This window comes from Cupressus sempervirens, chromosome 10 (genome assembly GCF_028749045.1).
Source record: "Cupressus sempervirens isolate cs-2001-9-10 chromosome 10, ASM2874904v1, whole genome shotgun sequence".
NCBI classification, from domain to species: domain Eukaryota; kingdom Viridiplantae; phylum Streptophyta; class Pinopsida; order Cupressales; family Cupressaceae; genus Cupressus; species Cupressus sempervirens.
The window spans coordinates 55,415,910-55,441,960 of NC_143127.1; the positions used below are offsets into that span (position 1 = coordinate 55,415,910).

A 26,051-nucleotide genomic window follows, 5' to 3' on the forward strand; every position below is an offset into this window, starting at 1 on the left:
TTAATCTGTAATCTTTCCAACTACATAGGTACATTCTGCTATGTCATCAATGCTTTATAGATTCGTTAACACAGCTACGCACATTAGTTATGACAATGGAAACGGTAACATTCTCCTTTCTTATTAAAAGTAGGTTCAAGAATAATCCAAATTATTGCCAAAATTGTAACATAATCTTAAACATAGCAATTTACAACAACCTATTAAAATATGCCTACCTGAATTTCTTAAGAATCACGGAAAAAATAAAATTAGAATATTGCCAAACAAATAAGCAACCTGGCTTCATGGCAGGGCACACAGATAGGTACGCTAGATACCCATTCAAATTTTTTAACATCAAAGACATAAAAAATCTAGCTGTTTTCCTCATGCATTCAATAACGCAACTTCATTGCGTGACTCGCAGAAGAACAGGAAATCTAGCATTTGCACTCCCTCCGTCATGTAATGGCCTTTTTCAATCTCAAATTAGATACACCAGGTGGACTCAGAAAACATGCAATCAATCTAGGAATCTTATGAGCGGGCATAGTATCCAATCAGAATGCCCAAAAGACCAACGAGAATAACCAATAAAAAGGAGAAGCCTTGTGCCGCATCTTTAGGGAAGCCTTGTTTCTTCAATGATGCCTGCAAACAGATAAGATTCATTCAAATAAAAAGTGAGACTAGACTAAATAGAGAATTAAACTTTAAGAATATAAGGTAAAGACGAGAAAAAAATATTAAGTCTATGAGGTAGGCTATGCCATACCTCCTGACAAAGTTTCCTATGTATAAATACGTACTGTACACTATGAAAAAGGTTCACTCATTGACACCTATGTAACTTTCATTTATTCATGAGCTTGCTCATAGATAAGCAACCATGCTAAAATACCAGCAGCAAAACAACATTATATTTTAGAACAATTTCTTCAATGACAGAATTAATCAAAATACCAAGAGCAAGAGTGCGACCTGTTGTAACAAAGAACTTATTGATAGTATAATTTTAGAATAGAAACAGTTGGGTAACATGATCTAAAGGTAGTTGATTTGTACAGAGTAGGTGTAAAATAGTGCCAAAAAGAGAATCTGATTTCCCAATAAAGAATATTTGCAGAAATTCCCATATATATTTCAAAATTGAAAGCTCGTGTGAGTGACAGATGTCTACATAGATTGGATGAGGGTAATATGTAGCAACAGAACTGCTGATCGAGAAAAATATTGGACAAGCTATGCAGGTATCATACGATCAGAGATACAGTTCAGAACTTCAGACACCACAAGCATTGCTGTCAAGGAAATCACTATCATATCCCCAAGAAGAAGATTATGTAACATACCAGTTCTTGCTGTAGACATTGGCATTGATGAATAGATGCATTTCTCTCTTGTTTGAGTTTCGAAAGAGTCACCTCAGTCTGCATGAAGTTTAAACAATAAATCAAGGCATGAATCTTCCACATTTGACAAGGATTAAACCATTACTACAGTGCGCAGAAATATAGTTTACATGTTTTTTGATACAGATTATCAGCCCTTTAATTCATCAATCGTGAAGAAAAACATCAGATATAGAATTTTGGAAATTTTGTATATATAGATTGATCACATGGTATTTTAAATTCAGCCAAACGCAGTCCCTTTGTTACCATTACAAATTGATTATAAGTTTGTATAGAATCCCGAACCAAAAAGTGAACATCATAACCAGAAAAAAGAACATACTGGAACAAAAAGTTCATAATCAATTTGTTCTGAGAATCTGTAGTACATCTTATCAGCGTATGTGAAGAAAAAACTAGTCATCCTATGTGTATTCTATGCTGCCATAAACTACCCAATGGCAGATTTGTGATTCTACAGGAATTCTTTCAAACGTGAGAGGGCTGTATGCTGCCATTTTATTGTTGATTGATAAAATTGTGTATGATAAATCTCTTTCATCTATTTCTGATGAGCCCAAACATTTCATCAACAGTCATGAGGATACAGGTCAAAGGTATAGAATGTATGTCACAGATTCATAGACAATGATCTATCAGTCTCATGTTTCCTATTTCTCATCTTGCTTAAAATACTTTATGAAATCTCATTGGCAGAAAATAACTTATTGAGTTGCACTTGCAACTGAACAGGGCCCAAATAATACATTTGTAGTTTTGCCAGTGTAGGCAGGCAGCTATCAGGCAAGGAATACTTCAAGCTCCCAGCTATTTAAGGCACTAATATTTTAAACTTAATGCAGGAAAACATATCCCTCGCGCTCACAAAACTAAAACGCAAAATCTTCACTTAAATAATATTTGCAGAGAGACTATTTCTAATTGAACATCAGATTGCAACAAATAAACACAACTTTATTCATAACATATCTAGAATGACAAAATTACAATCTGCATAAGAATCTGTCATTTTCAACACAAAATCTCTCCATGCCTGCCCTTCATGTTTTTCTCTGAAGTTTTATCTTCACAGTTCACTGACACTCTGCTGCAACTATTACAGAATCAGCTTTCCTATATAGCTGGCCATCACATTTAGCTTCACATTCTCAATCAGTTTCCTGAGGTACATGAACTTCCTCTGTTCTGATTCCCTCCGCAGGCTCTCACCTCCTCCTCTCACATAGGTTCACTCCAAAATAAAAGGAGGCATGATTAAAATATATATATTTGGAGAGAGAAAGTGATGAAAATTAGAGGAAAAATAATAAAAACAAAAATGGAGAAAGGAGGGAAAAAGGCATTTCATTTACCAAGGTGCATAGGTGGCATTATTTCATGCATTTAATGTTTGCTGCCAAGCCGACTTGTGGCTTGAGGGTTTCTTTAATTTGTAACTTACTAGGCCAACTTGTTTCTTAGTTTGGTATAAGTAGAGGGTCTTGTGAAGTCTAGAATCATTATTCATCTAGCATGGAGAAGAAGAGTCGCTGAGAGGAGCGACGTTTGTTAGCAGAGCTAGTAGCTGCGGCTTGGGAAACAAGGAGGTTGCTTGGTGGCTTGTGAGCACAAGTTTAGATTCTTCTTGGGGTTTTCTACCAAGTTTCGGATCTAAGCTAGCTAGGGTTTGGATTTTGCAAAGTTGTTGTATTTGCTTATGTATTTGGATGTAACCCAGAAGGCCTTACAGCCGGGCATGTTGGATGAAAATCTTATGATTATATTATGAGAATTGGCATTATTTTGGATCTAAATCTCGGCGTTATTGTCTTTCTTCTATTGTATGGTTATTTGCTAGGGGCTAGGACATCTCCTTTGAGGATTCTACGACCTCGCACTGCATCAACTGGTATCAACGCAAAAGTTCTTAAGCATGTGGACAGATCGTTGAATGTGAGGCAGTTTGCACCAAGACCTGGGGTGAAGATTATCAGAGCAGAGATCGATCTTGTGGTGGATTATTCTTTCTGGAGTCCTAGATATCTTTGTTGTGAGGTGGCAAATTGTGGTTCTAACTTACAATTGCAGAGGACTTGCAAATGGATCAATGGTTGTGAAAATGGAATGTTGATCTTGCATGAAGGTTGGATCTAGTTGATCTTGTGGATTTGTTGCTTTGGGTTAGTGAAGATCTTGGAAGATGCCTCCGAGAAGATTGGACCCTAGGATGATTGTAGATCTTCGTGATGTGGTGCAGATGAATATTTTAGAGGCGTTTTCTCGGATGGATGATGCTTTGTCTAATCGAGTTAAGGAAGGGATAGTTGAGTTTCGCAGCTGGAGTCTACCAATCCGGAAGTGAGTTGTCTGGCCAGTTAAGAAGATTGTTCAGAGAAGAAGACAAATTGTTGTTGAGGAAAAGGTAAAGAATGACCTCGCTAAAGCTAAAGAGGTATGTCTGGTTGGTTTCGTTGATCAGTTTGTGGAGTCTGATATGAAACACGTAGAGCAACTTGTGGTCGTTGTTGAGATACCTGAGCTTACCGAGGAGATTCCTAACCTTGTTGAGACTAGAGAGGAGATTTGTTTTCATGACCAGTTAGATGGATCTGACATGAAAATTGCAGAGCATCTTATAGTGGATGATGAGATTACTGATTGTGAGAATTCACATATGGATAATTCTACTGATGTGGTTGAGGATTTAGATGTTGCTCTTATTGTGGATTTGAGCTTACAGATTACTAAGTTGGTTTTAGATGTTGCTAACATGGATTTCATGTTTGAGGATATTGATGTTGCTGGTTGTGATCAGTTACAGGGATTGTTGGAGAAGCATTATGTTCAGTTTGTTCCTAGGAGTGAGCTTGCTTATTGGGTTGTTGAGATTCATTCGATTTTGGTGTTTGAGTGGATGAAGATGGTTGACGTGTAGATTTGTTCTTCTGTCTGGGATGGATTGGAAACCTTTAATCAAGATAAAGTTGGTTGGAGAAATTTCTTTTGACATTAAAGTATGGGACATACTTTTCTATCTACCTAGGGAGTCTGATACAAAAGCATCTTGCATCATAAAATAAAAGGGGGTATGATTTAAAATAAATAAATTGGACAGAGAAAGTGACGAAAATCAAAGGAAAAAGAATAAAAATAAAAATGGAGAAAAGAGGAAAAAAGGCATTTCATTTACAAAGGTACATAGGTGGCATTATTTCATGTATTTAATGTTTGCTGCCAAGCTGACTTCTGGCTCGAGGGTTTATTTAATGTAGGCATTTATTTAATTTGTAACTTGCTAGGCCGACTTAAGGCTTAGTTGGGTATAAGTAGAGGGTCTTGTGGAGTCTAGAATCATTATTCATCCAGCATGGAGAAGAAGAGTAGCTAAGAGGAGTGAGGTTTGTTAGCAGAGCTATTAGTTGCGGCTTTGGAAACAAGGAGGTTGCTTGATGGCTTGCGAACACAAGTTTAGATTCTTCTTGGGGTTTTCTACCAAATTTCAAATCTGGGCTAGCTAGGGTTTGGATCTTGTGAGACCTTGCAGAGTTGTTGCTATATTTGCTTATGTATTTGGCCGTAACCTGGAAGGCCTTACAGTCGGGCATGTTGGATGAAAATCTTATGATTATATTAAATTGGCATTATTTTGGATCTAAATTTTTGTGTTATTGTCATTCTTCCGTTGTGTGGTTATTTGTTGGGGGCTTGGACATCTCCTTTGGAGATTCTCCTCCCTTGCACTACATCATTGATTTCTACACCAATGATCACTCTCACACCAACTTGGCTGAATGTCCACTTCCTCTCCTTCCTTCCCCAAAACACTTCATTTAAAATATGGCAACTTGATATCTTCATTACTCAAGTCGTTTCAGAGAAAATGTGTCATTTCATTAACTTCGTCTTCCACTTTGCCATTCTTACTTATCAACTTGAATCCAATCCTTCAGTTTTCAAATTTCACTATCCTCATACAATAATCTCTTCATGCCTTCTATTAGCTGCCACTTATTTTCCACTTTATTCCATTACACACTCTTCTTGAGACCATTCTTATTCTTCGCTGAGAATATTAATTTGTTTTTTTCCCTAACTTGTTTCTGTCTTCTCACCTTCCCAAGAATAGTATTTTGCCTCTCCTCTAAAGAATTGCATCTCCATCAATATGCATTTGACCATACCAAGATTACCATTAAAATAACATTGCATTCTAAACCTTCCTACTCTGTCAAAGCATACACTATGTCTACTCGTGATGCTCCTACGTCAGACACACCAGGTAAAAGTTGTTTGTGAACATTGGAAACAGTCTGCAAGAAACTCCATTATTGTGACAATTGCACATGAATTTATTTCTATTTCCTCTTCTTCCAGCACTTCACCAATGATCAAATCATCAATCCCACACCAACTTGGCCAAAGGCCCTCCTCCCCTCCTTCCTACCCCAAATTGCTTCATTTAAAATATGATGATTCTATATCTTCATTTACTCTAGTCATTAAAATATGTCATTTCATCAACTTGATCTCCAATTTTCCCATTGTAACTTACTAGAATACGATCCTTCAGTTTTCTAATTTCTCTATCCTCGTCGAATCTTTCCATGCCTTCTATTAGCTGCCACTCCTTCCATTTCCTTCTGTTACAGATTTTTCTTGAGACCATTCTTATTCTTTGCTGAGAATACTAATTGGGTTTTTTTTCCCAATTTGTCCATGTCTTCTCACCTTCCCAAGAATAGTAGTTTGTCTCTCCTCTAAGTCATTACACCTCCATCCATATCCTCTAAGTCTTCCTACTCTGTCAGACCACAAAACATGCCTGCCTGTGATGCTTCTGCATCACCGACTCATACAAATTCAATATGCATGGTATGCTTCTGATATCGTACATTGATATGACTTACTAGTGAATATGGTGAACCTGCTCAAAGATTCTAATTATATCTAAATTGCTTAGAAAGATCCTTTACTTAATGATGAATATGCAACAGAATATTGTAACGGTGTACAGTGTGTACAATGAGAGCAGACAAGAACTGCAATTTTGCATTAATAAGTATTGTAAAATCATAAATGTAAAATCTTTTTAAGTCTAGTAACATCACTGTTGAAAACCTCTGTGCTATATTGAATATCACACTGCAAGAGGCTGAAAGATATAATCAGAGTTAATATCTGCTCCAATATATTCATTATCGTGCCACGATAATATCTGCTGAAACTCCCCAATTTACGTCAATGTATTTCCACTAGAATCCAAAAAAGAATATTTAAGTTATAATAATTCATGTTTTTAGATTTCCCTCATTTCATTGGGGTTGTTTTGAGTGACTTTGACTTCTGTGGGTTTTGGTTGCCCATTGTTGTTCCATCCCTTCAAGCTATAGCTCCAACCTCTGTCCCTAGTTGTTATTTCCCCAAATTTGGTGTATATGTGTGTTTTTAAGAATATTTTAAGAAATTGTATATTATCAAATTTTCGATGAAAGTGCCAATTTCTTCACCGAGATTTTGGCGATTCTGAGATTTTTTTTAAAATTGGGCTGGCCAAGATATTGCCAAGTCCAGATTTGCAACTTTGAGTCACATGCATAATGTCTTTTGTATGATTTCTGATGAGCATCAAGACAAAATGGAATGTAAGAGGACATGTTAAGACCCCTAATACAATGCCGGAAACACCTCATTAATGCCAGGATTTCCTGAATGTGTTAAGGTATTTCCTCTTTAATGCCATGTTGCCTTGCATATAATGATATTTCTACCCAAGAGATGGTGCTAAAGAAATCCCCTCTCTGCTCTGTGATGAATTACTATAAAGATTTTCCCATTCCTCAGATGAAGGCTCCTTCCATAGTTGACCCAAAAGTTATCTGGCAGTTGCAAATGATGTGTGTTCTTGTTTTATTATAAATTGAAAAAATAAGATACCACATATATGAATGTAAACCCTAGAGCCAAGTTTCAGTTTCAGCCATCATTGGTCAAACCAATGGCATTGGTTAAAATTGTGATGTTATAAGACATCATTGGCCCAGTCAATGGCTTCATTTAAAATAGTGATGTTATAAGATATCATTGGCCAGGCTATTTCCATGAGAAAAGTGTCAGTAAAACTTAAAGTATGTTGGTCCACACCATCTCCTTGTCGTTGAGTGACACCACTGTGTGCTTGAAATTTGGTAAAGTCTAGAGATATCACCAGAATTGATAATCCAATAATGTTTTCCATACAAAATTAAAATGTGCTGATGGAGAACCTTGGTGACCTTCATTCTCATTTAAAGAGATAAACCTTAATTTTCAAGCACTATTGACTTGAGGAAGCATGTTTCAAGCTCATCAATTAAAGAAAAACTGTAGTGGAATGATGGAGAAGAAATTTATATACATCAAGGCAGTGGTCATCTTCCAAGCAAAAATGAAAAGGTAAATGGAAGGTGAATGAACTGCAGATTCCATTATAAATATAAAACCCTAAAAACAGTGAATTTCCTTTAAATAGATAATCCTGCTAGGGATAAGAATCGGAAAAGACATCCAATATTGAAAACAAAGAACTGTACAAAAAGCAACCTACAAAGAAAGTGACAGCTTTGATGAGAGAACTGTAATTCCTATGCTTATGCTTGTGGTAGTGCCTAGCAGCTCATATATGTGTACTAATCATGCCATTTCATGAGGAAATCAAGAATATTACTTTGCCTCTTTCAAAGGATAAGGAAGATACTAGAGTGGTCAAAGCAGAAACACTAAAGATGTTTGCATTAGAAAAAGTACCATCAGTCAGAAGATTTTTTATTGTTTTTGAAGGAGATTTTCTAACAACTAAAGGTTCTTACCCACCAGAAAGCCAGAGCATAAAACCTGGTAGTTGTCCAACTTGCCAGTGCCATATGCAGATATTTATCAACAATCCATATTAGAAGATGAGGTCAAAAGACAACTCCAAGATTTGTTGAAACAAGGATATTAGTCACCAAACTCGTTACCATGAGAGTCTCAAATTGTAGCAAATTTCAAAGAAAGAAGGAATATGGAATATACATGTTTATTATAGGCTAAAACAATATTACTATAAAAAATAGATGTATTCTAAGAATATATAACTTATTGTTTAAAGATCAATATGCCAAGCATTTCCAAAAACAAGTGCATATATATAGATAAATGTTTTAAATTTCATGTATATTGCCCCAACCTAGAAACACCATGAAACATAGCAAGAAACCAAAAATGCTTAATACAAAAGCTTTGCTCATTCCCACCTTAAGAAAGGGCGGTTATACAAATTCAGAATGTTTATGTGAAACAAAAGAAGAAACAATTCAGCTCATCTGGCAGCATATACCTCCAAAATAGCAAGCACTTTCAGTAAGAATGGAAAATTTTGGGAGGTGTGTCTATGTACCTTAAATGGAATAAGATGCTTCCAAATCTATGTTGCATGGGTACCCAAACCCATGCCCCTGGGACACATATCAGGTACTAGTACACGTACCCAAGTACTGGGTTCACAGTGGGTATTTGCCATTTGGTGGAAAGCATCATACCTAAGGACCTTGATTAAGATTCTTATTCTTGTTTCAATTTTTCGCTCATGTATCAGCTTGTTTAGCAAGCTTAATTTGATAAGTAATCAGTTTGAAACTTTGATAAAATACTGATTTGTAGTAAACTTCATCACTGTTCAAGTCAGAAGTTTATCATTTGCAATATGTCATTGTTATATGATTTATGATCTTGTTGTTTATGTTTAAAATTTGCCTTCTTTGTTATGCATCTAAGCATTTAGCATATATTATTATTACAAACATATTGCAAATCTCAAACTGAAAACAATACATTACATCTGCAACCTTTATCACTGTTCTTGCTTTGAAAATTCATTGTCAAAACTCATATTTTCAGATTTTCTATAAAATATTACATGATATTTAAAAAAATTGACGTACCCAAGTACCCCTATCTCCTATTGTGAAAAATTGTTGTACTCATATCTGTAGCGTAAGTACCCATGTCCCCATGAAACCTTGTTCCAAATTAATTCAAGGGTGTAGTATGTAGCAGTAGCACTGCAAAACCAAGCTAGAAGAATTTTGATGTGTCTATGCCTTTACCGGTTCCTACTAAGGCATTGGAAAGAAAAAATTTATAGATTTTGTTGTGGGCTTGCTTGTGTCAAAGAACGTACAGAGCTCTCTCTTTGTGATAGATCAGTTTATTAAGATTTTAGATTACTAGATTCACCCTATACCCATGTCTTTGTGATAGATCAGTTTATTAAGATTTTAGATTACTAGATTCACCCTATACCCATGTCGTAGGTTTGTACAGGGTGTGGGTTCTACTATGGCTGCAGCCAAAGATTCTGGGCCAGACCCAAATATATCCCAAATAAACCAAAGGACCCAAGGTCCCAAGACAACAAAACAAGAAAAAATGTTTTTACTTTTTAATTAAAAACTCAAACTAATTTCCCTAACATGCTTATGTTATGGATCTTATTTTAGATTTTGTATGGCCATAACCAGCCATATCAAACCTGTAAAAAGAAATTGGCAAGTCTCCATACCCATACCAGAATTGAATCTTGGGTAAAACAGGCATATCCTTTCCAAGTAATGAAACTGTTTAAGGAATTAAGAGCATTAAGCAACAAAATTATTTTTTCAGTATTCTTTGCTGTACTTTACATTACAGGAACCGAGATCCTGTTCCTTAGCAAAGACCTTCGCATGTAAATTTCAAAGACATTGATGCTTAATAAAACAATTATTGTTATATTTTATACCTGGAGGAGAATGTGGAGAAGCGTTGGCTGCCGGCTGGGCTAGGGTTTTTCCCCTAGCCTGTTCTTGGTGTTTGATCTTTACTATTTTTCTGTTCTGTTTGGATTGCTAGCTACTGGACATAATTTGCGTCGGTGTTTTTGGAAATCTTCTGCAGTCAATTTTGGATTGGGGTTTTATTGTTTGCATGGCAGGGCCTGGGATTTCTTCTCTGTTGGTGAGAACAGATGGTTCTTCTCCAACTATGCATGCAATGCGATCTGAATCGTTTTATTCAGGGGAGAGCTCCAAGCTGAAAAAAGTTAATGTTTGTTTTCCGCATAGCCATGATCGCCCTGTTCTAGTTATTCCTCCAACGGCTGTAATGGAGGACATTGATTATTGGACCAAGCATGCTTTGATATGCAAATTTCTTGGAATCCGGATTTCTCTATCCGCTCTTGAGGCATGGATCCGCCACTCATGGTAGGTGGACGGCGATATGGAGATTATGTTGGCAGGGAATAGTTAATTTTTTTGTTGTATTCTCTTGCATGTCTGATCGGGATCGTGTTTTTGAAGGAGGCCCTTATTTCTACAACCATGTGGGGTTATTTGTCAAACCTTGGCATTCAGGTTTTAATTCTGCTGAGGATCTCCCTTCAACAGTGCCAGTTTGGGTTCGCTTGCCTCGTCTTCCCTTGGAATTTTGGCGTGAAGACATCCTTCGAAAAATTGCTATTTTATTGGGGAAGCCGGCTGCGATCGCACATCAATCCCTCGATAAAAAGGTTATTTCTTATGCTAGAATTTGTGTTGAAATTAATTTGAATAACCCATTACCAGATTATTTGGAAATTTGTATGGGGGATTCTTCTTGGGTGCAGCAGTTAGATTATGAATCCCTCCCTTTCCGTTGCCGGATTTTTCATGAGTATGGTCATTTACAGCGTCAGTGCCCCCGTAACTCGAGTTTCAAAGGAGTGGATGGTTCTACAGCTGGCAATGCTGGTGGTTTGGCAGATACTACAAGGAAAGGACAATCTCAAATGGCTAATACCACCAAGGGGATGAATCTGCAAGATGCTACAGGTAAGGGTAAGGCTCAAATGCAGGATAAGGATGGATTTACCCCTGTTCGCCCTCGAGCTAAGAGACGTGGTCAAAAGAGGCCTTTGAAAGAAAGATTATCTGATTCAGGTTTTAACCGCTTTGAGGTGCTGGATAGTATGGTTCTAGAGGAGGGTATTCCTCCTCCTATCTCTTCTGATCCAGTTATCCCAGATGAGAGATCTGTTCCTAATGATGCTTGTGGGGCATACCAAGTTGTAGTATATCAGAACTGTGAGGTCCCTGTAGCTCCTGTGACAGAGGCTCTGGTGACTCCTGCAGTATTGGAGGATAATGATGTTGTTTTAGCTGACTTGGTTAAGGATGTGCTACCATCAGGTAAGGGCAAGGGATCTCCTCTCCCCTTGGGGTTGATGTCTCGACCCTTTAAGCGGGCTTCTTCTACTCCCCCTCTAAGGAGTGGGCACAAAACAGACCAAGAGAAGATTAAACTCACAGGAGATATATTGATTGAGTCTGGTTCAGTGAAACCTTTGGATTCTCATTTTCCCAATTCTACCCAATGATGATTATTCTCTCATGGAATGTAAGGGGGTTGAATAGCATCCCTAGACAAAAGGCTATTCATAACTTGGTGGTTGATCATAGTCCTGATGTTTTTTGTATCCAAGAGACTAAGCTCTCTGTGGAGCTTATGGTCCAACATGCCTCTAGTATTTGGTCTCGTGGCCAATGCCAGTGTGTTGGGGCAACAGGCAGTGCGGGTGGTTTAGCTATATTTTGGGATCCTCAAAAAATTTCTCCTCTTGGTTGGATGTCTTCTCGCTCAACTCTCTCTATGGTAGCTTCTACTCTAGACTCAGGAGAGGTAATCATGGTTACTAATGTGTATGCACCTGTTGATCTTGTGGGAAAGGAGGAACTTTGGGAACATATTCAATATGTTAGAAATTGTCATCCTTATCATCCTTGGGTGTTAGCAGGGGACTTCAATTCAATTTTAAGTCTGGAGGAGAAGCATGGTGGTTTGGCTAGATTGGGGCCTTCTTTTGCTCTTCTTCGGCAACACATATCTCTTTTGCATCTCTTTGATGTTAAGCCTTCTAATGGTCTCTATACCTGGAATGATCACAGGACTGGTGTTGCTGCTATCTCAGAACGTCTGGATAGATTTCTTGTTTCTTGCTTCTAGGTTAGTGGCACCCTTACTATCTCTTCAGAAATCCTTGATTGGAGGGGTTCAAATCATTGGCCAATCAAATTTTCTGCGATAGGGGCTTATGTTCCGAAGCATCCTCCTTTTAAGTTCCAGTTGATGTGGCTTCGTGACTCCTCTCTTCATGATTTTGTTTTTTGTTGGTGGAAAGATGGTGCTCCTGCATATGGTACTGCAATGTTCTCATTTTCTAAAAGGCTTCAATATGTTAAAAGGCAGCTCAAGATATGGAATAGGGAATGCTTTGGGAACCTTCACTTTATGAAGAGGCTTGCTCAAGAAGATCTTGATGTCATCACAAGGGAGATTAGAAATCGAGGTTTCTCAGAGGATCTTGGCAAGGCTGAATCCCTTGCTTCTAGAGCTCTAGAAGAATGGGAACTGCGAGAGGAAATTTTTTGGAAGCAAAAGGCTAGAGTTGATTGGCTCCAGGAAGGTGATCGAAACACTGCCTTTTTCCATAAAACAGTGCAATCTCACCGGAATCAAAGCACTATCTCTTCTTTGGTTAATTCTCAAGGTATCCAACTGAATTCCTTGCCAGCTTTGTTCCAGGAGGCTATTTGGTACTTCTCTACCCTCTTCTCTGAGCTCCTGCTGATAATGAAAAAAATCTTATTTTGTCCTGTATTCCTTCCCTTATCACTCAGGAAATGAATGATTATCTCATGCATCCTATCTCTTTGGAAGAGCTGGAGGAGGTGGTCTTTGGCATGCCTAAGGGGAAGGCTCCTGGTCCTGATGGCTTTCCAGTTGAATTCTTTCAGGAATTTTGGGACATCATTAATCATGATTTGTTGGAGGTGGTTAAAGAATCCTATGCTAGCAAGCAGATGCTTCGAGCTTTGAACTCTACATTCTTGACTCTTATTCCTAAGAGAGAGGGTGCTAATCAATTGGAGTTTTTTAGACCAATTGCCTTATGTAATGTGGTTTACAAAGTTATTACTAAGTTGATTGCTGAGAGACTGAAAAGGTGGCTTCCCATTATTATCTCAGAAGAACAAGGTGGTTTTGTTGCTGGCAGACAAATTTTGGATGGGGTGGGGTGGTTATTGCTAATGAGGCTATTCACTCTATGGCTACTTCAAGGGAGAGAGCCATGTTTGTTAAGCTGGATATGGCTAAGGCCTACGATAGAGTTAAATGGAGCTTTCTAAGGAGTATTCTTCTTTCTTTTGGATTTAGCTCTGACTGGGTGAGTTGGATTATGAGTTGTGTTACTTTTGTCTCTTTTTCTGTTCTTATTAATGGTCAACCTTCTCAACTATTTGGTGCTTCTAGAGGCCTCCGCCACGGTGACCCTCTCTCCCCATATCTATTTATCATCATGGCTGAAGGCTTGGGCAGATTCATTAAGCATCAGGTGTCCCAGAATTCTATTCAAGGCTGGCGGTGGGGTAATGGCTTACCTTCTCTTTCCCATCTTCAATTTGTTGATGATTCTGCTCTTGCTGGTCTTGCTAGGATCAAGGAAGCTGAAGCCTTTCGACATGCTTTGGACATTTATTTGGCAGCTTCAGGCCAAAAATTTAATGAGCACAAATCTTCCATTTACTTTTTTAACACTCCTGATTCTATTTAGCACAGGATTGTTGTTATCCTACGGTTTCAGATAGGATCACTTCCTTTGACTTATCTTGGCATTCCTATTGCTGTTTCCAGGCAGCCACGTCTCTTTTGGCAAAATTTGATTACCAAGCTTCAGGATAAGGTAAATGATTGGACTCATAGATGGCTTTCTACTGCTGCTCGGGTTACTCTTCTTCAAGCTGTTATCCAAGCTCTTCCTACTTATAGAAGCATGGTTCACGCTGCACCTATTTACTTTCTCAAGGAGTTTGATGCTCTTTCTCGACAATTCCTTTGGAGTGGTAATTTGCGTAGTACTAAATGGAGCTTGGTTAATTGGGCAACTGTTTGTAGGACTAAAAAGGAGGGCGGTCTTGGTCTTCGATCTGCTCTATTGAGTAGTCAAGCTTTGGCTGCTAAACTTTATTGGCGATGGTGCTCTGGACAACATCAACTTTGGGCTCGTATTATCACTCATAAATATTTTCATGGTGCTGATCCTTGTTCTGTTTCTGCACTTCCTCTTGAAGGTCGTGGCTCAATGGTTTGGCATACTTTGAAGACAGGTGCGATGTTGGTGAAGAGGGGTCTGTTCTGGATATGTAAAGGAGGTTCTCAGGCTTTGTTTTGGTCTGATGCTTGGGATGGATTCCCTTCCATTTTATCTATATACCCTCATCTTCAGCCTCTTTGTGACCTCTTTTCTTGCCGCTGGATGGGATAAAGTGCCTCATTACACGACTCCTTATCAATTGGGACCTGTTGTTGGTTACAGATGGAAGCATTCTTCTGATTGGCCTCCTGGAGGTACAGACATGGATCGTCAGGAGCTTTCTCAAATTCTAGCCTCTAGAGAGTGTTCTTCTTTGCTTGGTCCAAATGTTTTGGCTTGGGGCGGTACCTTGTCTGGTAAATATCATGTCTTTGCTGGGTATCAGGAAATAACTAGACAATTATTTGGGGATGCTGAGGTCCCTTGGTGGAAGCAAGTTTGGAATAAAGTTTCTTGGTCCAAGTGCAATTTTTTCATGTGGCTAGTGGCTCACAACCGTTGTCTTACCTGGGATAATCTTTGTAAACGTGGATTTCAGGGCCCCTCTTATTGTGTTTTGTGTGGTAATGGAGAGGAGTCTGTCTCCCATCTGTTCTTCCATTGCTCCTATTCTACTCAGATATGGCACCTTTGGTGGAGCGCTTGGGGTTGCTCTTGTCGACATGCTTCCTCTTTGCTTGAGTTCTGGGCCCGCTTGGGTAGTGCTCCCTCCAAGTCTTCTTCTCTCCATGCTGCTTGGATTGCTGGCCCATCTTTCATGCTTTGGCATATCTGGTTGGAGAGGAATCGTCGCATATTCCAAGATGTTCGGCTTGGTGTTTTGCATCTTTGGTGGAAAATATCACATTCTCTTCAGGAAACTATTCTTGTGAAGTGTGAGCTTGATGGGGGTATGGATCCGATTGATCTTGCTATCTGTAATCGCCTCAATTTTCATCTGCAAGATGGGGCTGCAGCTCATAGGTTTCCTTCTATGTCGAGGCAGCTTCACCATCAGAGGAAGGGTCGGGTTAACCGGGATGGGCACTGGACTCCTCCTTCCTGTGGAGTTCTGAAAATTAACACTGATGGTTCTTCCCGTGGGAATCCTGGTCCGGCTGGTATTGGTGGAGTGGCTCGTTGTAGTTCTGGGGATGTTAAATTTTTCTTCTCAGTTCATAAGGGTGATTATACTAACAATCTCATGGAAGCTCAGGCTATTTTATATGCTGTGGAACAGTGTTGCTTGCGGGGATGGAGTAAGATTATCTGTGAGTCTGATTCACAGGTGGTGGTGAACATGCTTTCTTCGCAAGAGCTTGAGGATGTTAGTTGGCAGCTGGCCACTGTTGTTAAGCAGATTCTTTTCTTCTCTTCCTCTTTTCAGTTCATTAGGTTCACGTATATTCCTCGTGAATGGAATAGAACTGCTGATTGTTTAGCCAAATGGGCTTCTAGTCATGATCCGGGTTGGAATATTAGGGATAGGAGGCAACTGTCCTTTGAGATGGTGCAAGAATTTGATGATCTTGTTGCTCAGGATTGAGCTCCTTGTTGAGCTCTCCTTGTTGTATTCCTTTTTGTCTTAATAAATTTTTACCCCTCTTTTTGTCAATAAAACAATTATTGTTTTTGACCTTTGGAATTAAAAGCTATGGCTATTAAAAACATTATTTCTTAGTGGTCCTGCAGTTGAAAATTTATATGGACTCTATCCAGCCTTTAGTTAACCTATAGCCATGGCTGAAGACAGCTCAAACCAATCATGATGAGCAATCAATGAACCAAATACAGAAAGACAATGCAATAACATGTCTTAGAATTCACTGGCGACTGAAAAGCAAATACCTGCTTAAGATCTTCCTTCACATCATTAAAATCATCCCGAGTAAACTCATAGTTATCAGCCGTAGCCTGCGACCAAACAGCACATAACCGTATATTAATAGTTATTTGCAAGTTGCAACTCAAACAAGTATTCCCTAGCCCAATAAAGCAAGACATCATTAGTAATAAACAAGATAAAGAAGAAATGTCTTTTACCTCAAATAACAAATGATTAGTACCACAAACAATATGGATATATCTCTAGAGAAAGACTATACTATAAAATGTAAAAACTAGCTTTACATTACAGATTTCTTTAAGATAAAAAATATTGATTAATCATATGGATAAGATGTACAATTTCAGCCTCAGTGAAACACCAACCAAGAAAAAGATACGGAACATAAGCCTGAAGTCCAGAACAATTCATACCATTATGCATGCATTCATAAACAAAGCAAAAGATACAAACACACAAGCTGATATACTCACATAATCTTTACTATTACTAATACCATCCTGATTTTCATTGTCAGATGACGGCACTACTGGTGACGAAGCTCCTGATTCAGCAGGGTTTGGAGGAACATAAACAACCCTTAACTTACGCTCCTCAACAGCAATTCCTTTTTGTTTATTGAACTGGAGTAAAACGGTGACTTCAGCCCAGGATTTGCCAATACAAAGGAATCAAAGACAGAACGTTATTCACCAAAAAAAAGCAAGCGATACTTTGCTCACCATATCCGGAGTAACATCTTTCTGCTCTGTATCAGATGGCACAACTACACTCAGAAGAAGGAATTTGTCTTTGCATTGCATGTTTGGCGGGGCTTCAAGTTGTGCTTGCATTGTTACTAAGAAATGAAACACATTGCCAATAAATAATTATGAAAATAAAAAAGCAACAAAAAACAATACTATAAATCATCATATTCAGGAAACTCGATAAAATGATTACATGTAATATCAACAGAAGATTGGGGCAAGAGAACGCCTGAGTTGGGTCATACAAGATACTTCTTCGGTGATGTAGTCTTGACCTGCCATACCAAGCCCCATCAATAAGATCCAAATAAACAAACAGCCAAAATAAACTCGAAAAATGCATGAGTTCACAATTCAAATTTAAATGTAACTAGAAAATAAAGCAGTCCCATAAATCTAGTCATTTATAAACTACAAGAGAAGGACATGAAAACATATACCCATAGTCTACATAAATATTGATTCTCTTATCCATACAAATACCTTGAAGGCCACATGATTTTCTGTGTTGTTTAGTAGTTGCAATTGACAAGAGCTTTGCTTATTCTGCTCAACTGTTGCCCACCATCCAAGAAATTTTGTGTCACCAATATGAGCAAATATTGAAACAGGATTACAACCCAAATACTTATTTAAAGACAATTAGAACTATACTAAAAAATGACAGGAAAGGTCTTCTCCACGGTGTAGGGAAGATTTTTTGCACATTTCTCAGAAAAAGTTAAAATACAAGAAACAATTAAACCTGTTCATAAAATGAACCAAACTTAGTTTCAGATAAATACAAAACTATACTGAAAATAACAACAAAAGGCATTTCCAACAGCATGGCAAGGATTTGTTGGGGTGTCGTTTAGAGAAAGCTAAAATGTTGGAGACAAATAAAGTTATACGAAAATAAACAAGAAGGCTAAAGCCGCATTATTTTGTTTATTATTTTAGTAGCAGTTAGCAGTAGCTTTACTTATTCAGTCCATCTGTTCATCATCATCCAACAAATTTGCATGTCAGCAGCGTAAGAAAAAAATTAAGGAGTATTAAAACTAAAACTATACTAAAAATAAGGCATTTCCAGGTTTCCTGCAACATGGCAAGGGCATTTGTTAGAATTAATTTTTAGTATTTCGCACAGCATTACATGGAATTTTGGTCACTAGTTAGAAACAGCTAAAAGCTGTATGAACAGAAAATTAAGGTACTTTTTACAGCATGGAAATGATTCTTTAGATATGATTTTGAACTTGTCACTAAGCATCTGACCTTACCACATCAGTCCATAACGAGAATCGGAATCAGATCGGAATCAGCAAGGCCAAATCCAATCGTGAATCGGCCATGAATTGGAATCGAATCAGCTATGAATCGGAAAATTTAAAAAACCCTTAAAATTTAGAGATTTTAACAATTTAAAACTTATTTCATGCACCCTTTATTGAATATAACTTAAACACACTATAACATCATCAAATAGAATCTAACATACATAAACAAGGAACATAAATGATAAATCCGTCACATATGTATAATATAAATTTTAGCTTAAGTAAATAGAAATCATAGGATCATAATGAATCACGACATAGATATATAGAATTGTAATTGTTGTCAAATCATAAATCTATGTAAGATGAAGATCCATCAAACATATGTCTATCTGTAAACAAAGTAAAAAGACAAGTCCCTCTGCTCTAGCTCTAACTCAAGTCTATCTCTCACTTTTTGTCATACTCAACAAATAGAAGGCCTTTTAGAGTTATAAGAAAGAAATGTGAAAAAAAATTATTAAAAAAGTTGTATTTTTTTATGTTTTTAAGTTGTCCAATTGAGCTGCCCGATTTTTCCTGCCAATTCATGTGATTCATGGGGATTCATGCCAAGAAATCGTCAATTTGATTCACCAATTCACAGAAAATTGCCTAGCTTGAATTGAACCACCGAATCGGATGAATTGCCGCGATTCTCATTACTATGCTTCATACCCACAGAAACTAAGTTATCATCTTAGTAATTGACAACACTGACGAGAATACTGTTAAAAAATTCAAGTCATGCCAAGCTATAAGATTACTAATTAAATCCGTCTTCACATTTGCAGAATCAACTCTATGTTTAGCATAGAAAAGAAAAATTAAATAGGTCTTTCATAAACATAAGCTTTCTTTAAGGAACTCCCAAAAGTTATGATATAATATATGACTTCAGTCCTTTACCAGAGCTAACTAACAAAGTCAATCAATGCAAGGCTAATCATGCACATTTACTTCTTTTTTGTGTGTAAGCGCACGCTTGGATGATATTGGGCTAGGTTATGGGATACCTTTTAAATTTGGACTGCATCCGTAGGATTTTAAAAAAGGGTCAGGCTGTGATGTAGAACTTGCCTCATGAGTTGGGTTATGAGCGGTCTATGCAGTTTAGACAACATTTTTGTGGTGATTTTTTTTTCAAATTGATTTTTTTTTGTTTGTGTTAACATTTTAGATCACACTCTGTGATCCATCATTCGATTATTAGAGTTTAAAAAGTAGAAAATAAAACACAATCAAATCTAGAAAAGCAACCAGAACCCTTATGAATTGTGGAGACATAATATATTCAATTAGACTACATAATTAAAATTCTAAAGTGTGGATTAAATTGATGTATGCTCCATACTAATAACAATTGTATATATGTGTGCTCCGGTCACGGTTCAGGCTCTTATGAATGTTCCGACATTTGCAATAATATCATAATTCTTTATGCAACTAAATCATGTTTAATGAAATTAGCCACACTGAAAAATTGCCCATTGTTGGAGAAGTTAGAGTCTAAATCTCAATGCACCTTGGCCACTTTAACATATTTCTAACCAACCAGACTGAGATATAGAATCCCTTACCCAATTCAAGCACATTTACTTTAATTAGCTAAACTGAGAGATTGCCCCTCGGCAGAGAAGCCACGGCTCATTTCAAATGATACCTCCGTGTAGATTAAAAGGTGCAGACAGTATACATGGCTATCTACTTACATACAAACTTGAGCTCCTCTGACTGAACACAGAGAAGTTCGTTGGTCATGTTTGCTCTCAAATCAAACATAGATCTATGGATTCCAGTGAATTACCGAAATCAAGGAAACTTCTCTGCTTTATTTGATGAAAATATAGAAATAAATCACAGACACTAAGTTATTATCTTAATAATCGACAATCCTGATGAAAAGACTGTTAAAAAGTTCGAGTCATGCCAAGCTATAACATTACTAATTTTGTCCACCTTCACATTTGCAGAATCAACTAAAAACGCAAAATTAAACATGTCTTTGATAAGCTTTCTTAAATAAGTAACTCCCAAAAGTTTTAATATATGACTTCAGTCTTTAACAGAGCGGACTAACAAAGTCAAGCAATGCAGGGTTATTCATGCATATTTACTCTCTTTTTTTTTGTGTAAGCGCACGCTTGGTTAATATTGGGCTAGGTTATGGGTTACCTTATAAATTTGGACTACATCCGTAAGATTTTTTAAAAAGGGTCAGGCAGTTATGTAGAACTTGGCTCGTGAGTTGGGTTATGGGCAGTTTAGACAACATTTTTGTTGTTGTTTTCCTGAGATTGATTATTTTTTATTTTGTCTTAACCGTTTAGGTCATGTTCTGTAATCCATATTTTGAATATTAGATAAGTTAAAAAGTAGAAAAAAATAACACAAGCAAATCCAGAAAAGCAACCAGGAGCATTACGAATTGAGGAAGCGTAATATATTCAATTAGACTACATTTTTAAAATTTTAAAATGTGGATCAAACTGTGATGTAAGCTCCATAATAATACTATGCAACAAGCTGACAGATGTGCGCTTCGGTCACGGTTTAGGCTCTTATGAGCGTTCCGATATTTGCAATTATATCATAATTCTTTCCGCACCTAAATCATATATGATGAAATTAACCACACTGAGAGATTGCCCATTGTTAGAGAAGCTAGAGTCAAAATCTCGATGCACCACTTTAACATATTTCTAACCAACCAGAATGAGATATAGCATCCCTTAGCCAATTTAAGCACATTTACTTTAATTAGCCAAACTGAGAAATTGTCCATAGGCAGAGAAGCAACGATTCATTTCAAATGTTACCTCCGTGTAGATTAAAAGGTGCAGATAATATACATGGTTATCTACTTACATACAAACTTGAGCTCCTCTGACTGAATACTGAGAAGTTCGTTGGCCATGTTTGCTCTCAAATCAAACACAGATCTATGGATTCCAGTGAATTACCGAAATCAAGGGAACTTCTTTGCTGGATACAAAGCAGAAGAATAAGCCCGAGAAAATCAAGTATACAAATGCTTTAACCTCTGAAGCTCAATTTTTTCGAAACAAGCTCGGGAAAAAAATGATAAAGATAACCCTCACCTAAAAACGCCCTGCAATTTCTCAGAATCTTCAAATCTATTGCCCGATCGCACTTCAAAAACATAAAAGGAAGAGATTGCAATACTCCGAATTGCAACAGACAAAATATACTTGAAATCATACAGTATCTCACAAAACACTTGCGAATTCAATGCGAAGTGTAAAAATGATTCGGTTTACATAAAAAAGAAATTAAACCTCACAATTCATCTTCACCCCTAAAATTAAAAGAAAAACATAATTAACATCGAAATTAAGATTATTGGTTGCAGGATTATTGACGGTTCGGTATGAGTAATTTTACCGAGTTAAAATGACGATAATCTGAGCCGCTGCAAGAGTTTTAGTTGGAGAGAGGTCGCAAGTACGAATCCGTGGAAAGAGATTTTAAACTTAAAATATCCAAATGCCTGGGGCCCCACAATTCATTGAATAACTTTTTGTTTTCGATGGATTTTTTTGGGGCGCGGCAGCTTTTTCAAATGTTCTGGACGTTGACCCATGTTTTATGTTATCTACGTTTGGGCAAATTGACCCATGCTATTTTAACGTTTAAGTTTTGGCTCTAATGGAGGAGTTAAATATTATATTAAAAATTGTTTTTTGGGAAGATTTTTTATTCGCATAGTTGTTTTAATTATTTCATATAGGAACACGAGTCTTTCTCTATGTTATGTCATCTCTTATAATGTTGGAGTTTTGAATTTAGAAAGACGTAAGTTCATTTAGAGCATTTTAAATTCACCACAAACAATATCTCATTGATTATAATAATAATTGTGATATTGATATCAAGATTTAACTCTGTAGTTTTTGAGTCAAACTCATTGACCCATATTTTGTGAGTAGTGATTTACATGAACCCATCTCTCATGACAATGAATAGAACACTTAGCACTCATTAGATCTACATAATGCTCATAGAGGTGAAGCATTGGGACTTCCTAAGAGATCACCCATCCCAGTATTACTCCAGCTTTAGTGATCCTAACTACAGAGTTTCCTCCATGGTTAAACTCACTTTGCTTGCAACACCAATTGCAAAACCTTTACCAATTGTTGTGCCTTATGAAACATTCATTAGAAAGACCCTTAAGCTCGTCAATTTATAAGTAGGAGATATTTTCCACCATAAGTAAAATTATAATATTGCTAGCAGGATTTAACTCTATAGTTTATTAGTCAATCTCATTGACCCATATTTCATGAGTAATGTTTACACAAATTCATCACTCATGACAATGGATAGAACACTTAGCACTCATTGGATCTAGGTGATGCTCACAAAAGTGAAGCACTAGGACTTCCCAAGAGCTCACCCATCCCAGTACTACTCCAACTTGAGTTCACTTAACTATAGAGTTTTCTCCATGGTTAAACACACTCTTCTTTCGACCCCATTTGCAAAACCTTCACCAAGTGTTGTGCTTGTAATAATAATATTATAAGCAATGTATTTTGGCATAAATTCAATTTGTACTTTTATAATGTTTTGATTTTACTGGCATTTATTATAAAAAATGTGGCTTTATTTTGAATTTGTATTTCTCATTTTAGATTAGAGCCATGCTCTTTAAGAGGGGTTCACCACTTAGTATATTGGCTAAGTGGTAGTGGTGGTGATGTGGTCACCAAGGTTCAGACCTATGTTGGATCATTATGCTTATGAGGTTGTGCATTTGTGAATCCAATAAGCTCACGGGTTTGAGCCTCAACTTTGTTAAATAAGGGTTAGGTTCTCCATTTAGAGCCCCACCAATTCATAGCTCTAGGTCAAAAGCATTTCATGTGGGGCCAAAGGGTGTACCTTGCTAGCATCACTAATCAAACTTAATTAATAGACATTTTTGTAATGATATGATCTTAAGTGAGTTTGATTATATTCATTTTTATAGTTGCAAAATTGAATCTCAAAGTTTTAAAATTTTAAATTTAAATATGATGACATCGTTTAATATACTTTATCAATCAATGTGATTTATTTTGGATGGGACCAAGTAGGTTTCTATCCCTTATGATAGTTATACCTCTATAGTCTTTACATTGACTATAGTTGTTTTTTTCTTATACCTCAAGACTTTGCTTCCTTTTCACTTGTTGGGACATCATATCCACTTCTCTTTGGCTTGCACTTTAAGAATAGTATTTTTACCCCTCTTTTTTAGGATTACTTCTTGGCTTCTCACATGATCTTTAGTTACATTGTTACTAGCCTTTTAAACAACCATTTTATTGCTTTATGAAACCTCCTTTCATTTATAATTATTGCAAGCTTGTTTTGTATTTGGATCATTATCCTTGTGTTATAATGGCATATCCTCCGTTAATCTTCATGATTAGCACTATCATAGTGCACAATTGTGTTCTATCAACTCTATGGTAGTGAGCATTACAACCTTGCATTTTGTGGCATTTTATTCAAATATGTGTTCCCTTCTCTACAATTTAGATCCTTTAACAAAATCCGTTAATACCATTACGACAATCCTCAACTTGGTATTGCCCTCTTTCTATGCTCTAATTTGCGTTTGTGTGTTTACTGCCTTGATTGTTGTGGTTTTACGTAAATCATTTCTCATGGCCTTGCATTACATTTCATGGTTTTTTTTTACATATTTGACATCATTACTTATTTACACATATGGGTTTCATTTGTTTCATAGTTCCAATGTAGCTCACTATATCATTGAATCTATTTAAAATATTTCTTGCAAGAAAATAAGTGCTTTGAATCATTGTGCCTAGTTCTATTATTTATGGTGCATCATGAAAATGAATCTCTCTACTCCAACATTATTATCATAGGGTTTGTCACTCTCATTATCATTGTCACTGGATTAAATGTTTCCCCTATCCTTTTCACCTTGATTCTCACTTTCTTGGTGCACTTGTGATTATCTTGACACTCTAGGCAACCTTTAGATAGTGATATATGCTTGGAATTTGCCCCTTTATGCCATGAGTGCTACATATTTTATGTTTGGTGTCCATTTTATGGCATGTTCCTTAAAAGTTGACATCATTGTCCTTCTTCATCATTTGACATCAATATCTCTGCATCTTTGTGTCCTTAATCTCATTGTTGCTTCATTTATGTTCATGATGTTGCCATGAGACCTTGGAACATTCTCTTCATTATTTATAACATGTCTCTTGTTGTATTAATTGCATTTGTTCCTTTATTTTTCTATCTAATAGTGTCACATCATTATTTTGGCAGTGAACATTATTTTATATTAATCATTGTATCATTGTCGTCTAACCTTGATAGCAAACATCATTTCTTTATATGTCATGGATTGTTGTCTTTATTTGCATTTTTCTCATTAAACTCTACATCATGCTTCCATATTAATATATTTTTCAACTATCACCATACAACCCTTCATCCCTATGACCACTACGTTTGCAACATGTTAATCACTATAGTGTGCTCATCATATAAAATTTGATTTCTAGTGTAGGGTATTCATTCTTGTATGTTTGCACATGATAGTATAACTATCTAGTTTTAGTTTTCCTTTCAACAAATTTTTGTCCTAATTTTGTGCATGAAATGGATAATTTATCCTTTATCTTCTTATTATGGATTGTATATGTACCTTAGAAAAGTCACATGTTCTTCTTTTATTAGTTATCTTCTATGTTGCATTAACTTAACAACAAGTTTTTTTCACACTTCATATGATTATCACTATATTTTGTGAATTGGCACTATTAGATTATATTATGACTTCATTTTAAATAATCTTTGTATGGTTATATATGCATATAATCACTTCTTTTTTACTCATTGTAGTTCTTGCTTGACTTCACATAGGGATTAACAACTAGGTTCATAACCTAACTCAGGGATTGGATATCTTATCTAAGAAGCTATCTTTTTCATCATGAAGGCTCATTAATCGTCAAAGCTAGGGATGTATAGTTGAAATAGGATTGCATAATATGTGCACTAAGTGCCAAATGGAGCCATACTACCTTCTAAGTTGCATGAAATAAATGCTCGAAAGAAACCTATTCTATGGCTACATGAGATAAATACTTGGAAAGTAACTTAATTGAAGTGCAATTAGTGAAGAAAATTCTAATATTAAATCCACAAGACTATCTAGAAGATTACTGATGCAAGAGCATCCTGGGGTAGTTAGCAACCCTACATGTTGGAGTGGTTGGACCTTGGAGTTGGAGAACTTGGTCGTTGAAGAGATGTTGCTTGGTTATTATTAGGTTCAATATTGACCGAGAAACTCTGTCATTGAAAGAACTCAATTATGCTTGTGATGCTTGGTCACTATTGGGTTGTAATATTGGCCGAGTAACTCGATAAATGAGGGAGCTAGGAATACACTATATTGCTCAACTTATACTACATTGCTCGACATATGTTGGGTGCTTGACATGTATTATTGCTCAACACTTCTTGGAGTTTTTTTACTAACACTCAACAGTTTGGCACACTAATTAGTATTCTTGCAGATTTGTTTGACTAACTTGGTGCATTTAATGCATG

General features: G+C 36.7%; 1 pseudogene across 1 annotated transcript; it reads right to left on the bottom strand.

The window, feature by feature from the left end:
- Nucleotides 1-201: 201 nt before the first annotated feature.
- LOC149532533 (vesicle-associated protein 1-2-like) lies at nt 202-21,945 on the bottom strand (annotated as a pseudogene). The gene is made up of 10 exons (XR_016356985.1): nt 21,843-21,945; nt 21,539-21,590; nt 21,306-21,422; nt 17,620-17,690; nt 17,330-17,411; nt 17,110-17,225; nt 16,861-17,010; nt 16,390-16,455; nt 1,335-1,412; nt 202-633 (listed from the first exon to the last, which is right to left on the bottom strand). The product of XR_016356985.1 is annotated as a vesicle-associated protein 1-2-like (transcript).
- Between the last annotated feature and the right edge of the window lie 4,106 nt (nt 21,946-26,051).